The following is a 2,020-nucleotide window of genomic DNA, read 5'->3' as shown; positions in this document are numbered from 1 at the left end:
GGGAGGGCCGCAGAGGCTGACCCCGCAAAGCCGACCCGCACCCCACGGTCTGCCTCTGCGGCTTTTTGCTGCAGACTGCAAAACAATTTTTTCGAGAACTGCAAACGTGAAATGCGGGTCGGTGGGTGCGGGGTCTGCTAGAGATGCTCTAACGCGTGAGGTGAAGAACTCACGTGGTAATACAATTGTACATGCGTGCACTCAACTAAATCACACTTGAACCAAATACAGCCGCGACGTCAGCCTTTTCAAGGTGAGCAGCTAGCCGGCGAACCACATTTTTGTTGGACAGCCCAGCTCGCCGGCGACCTCCCCCCAACAGATTAAACCCTAACACCCGCTAGTTCATTAATCCACGGCCAGCCAGAGACGCACATCACATATGCACCCGATTAGTCGTAGCCACGACCGAATACTTCACGCTAGATTATTAATCTGCCATCGTCGGTCACGCTAGTTTATAATCCGCCGCCGGCCAGCAACTCAGAATACATATGGGCATGATCTCCCAGTGGGCGAAACCTGCAAAAAAAAAGAATCCAACAAAAAGATAATGTATAAAAGCCTAATAAGATTGTCAGAGCAGTCAAAACTCAAAATAAAGCTCAAAGAGGTAGGCCAAACGGCATCAGAACGACCTGACATTGTTGATCAAGTGTTCCACATAAAGCTCAAGGAATTCATGCGAGACATAAAGAAAAGAGAATACTTAGGAAGAACACAAGCATGTAATAGCCTGCTAAATTATAATAAACTGTTATTTACTATTCCTCGCAATTTAACTTACACCTACTATTTTGGTTGGAGTTATCTACACAATAAAGAACATGCCATCTTCTCGGACTCCACTGACTTAACAAAGATGGTAAGAAAGGAAAGGGCAGGAGTAACTAAATTTAAGAAGTGTATGGAAACAAACAAGCACTATGAAGAAGCCAGATAATTAACAGATGCAGAGTTCCAGGCAAAATGGGTATGGAAAAGGGGGGGAAAGGGGAACAGGAGCAAAGGGCAGATCTGTTGGAAGGATTTACTATGCCCATCCAGCAAGCGGTCAGAAATACTACATGAGAATGCTACTTAACGTCGTCAAAGGATGCACATCTTTTGAAGACATAAGAAAGGTAAATGGAGATGTCTATAAATCATACAAGGCGGCGTGTGAAGCATTAGGATTTCTTGATGACGACAAAGACTGCTACACACGGCGGCGTGTGAAGCATCAAATCAGGCAACTGGAAACCAGCTACGAAAATTTCTGCACAACCATCTTATGTGACTGCAAGGTTACAGATCCAACAAAGACGTGGGAATCATGTTGGGAGGTTTTAAGTGAAGACATGGAATGCAAACAGATAAAAATCTTGAACTATCCTACACTACGTCTAACAGATAGACAGAAGAAAGATGGCAGCTTGCTAGAAATTGAAAAGCTTATGAGACAGCCTGGACAGACACTCAAGGAATACCCTGGAATAGAACTGCCAAACTCCACAGGACTAAAAGAACTTGGAAACAGGCTACTCAATGAAGAGCTGAACTACAACAAAGAAGAGCTAAAAGTTGAACACTAGGTATCTTTGTGTAATCGAAACAGCGAACAGCGGCGCGCATTTGGATACATAATAGAATCAGTTGACAAGGATCTGAGAAAACATTTTTTATAGATGGATATCGCGGTACAGGGAAGACTATTGAAAGCAATCACAACAAAATTACGTTCAGAAGGAAAGATAGTACAAGCAGTGACATCATGTGGTATTGCAGCGCTACTTCTACAAAGAGGTAGAAAAGCACACTCAAGGTTCCATATACCCTTAATCCTTACAGAAGAGTGAACATGTGACATCAAAAAAGGTTCACACGTGCCCGAACTAATAAATAAAACATCACTAATTCTGTGGGATGAGGCTCCAAAGGCAAACAAAATATGTTTTGAGGCACTAGACAGAACCCTAAGAGATATACTAAGGAATAAAAATTATAACAACAATGAGAGACCCTTCGGCAGCATGACAAT

Source organism: Triticum dicoccoides, chromosome 6B (genome assembly GCF_002162155.2).
Source record: "Triticum dicoccoides isolate Atlit2015 ecotype Zavitan chromosome 6B, WEW_v2.0, whole genome shotgun sequence".
Lineage (NCBI taxonomy): Eukaryota > Viridiplantae > Streptophyta > Magnoliopsida > Poales > Poaceae > Triticum > Triticum dicoccoides.
The sequence above is the reverse complement of the archived record's forward strand: the minus strand, read 5'-3'. Positions refer to the sequence as shown.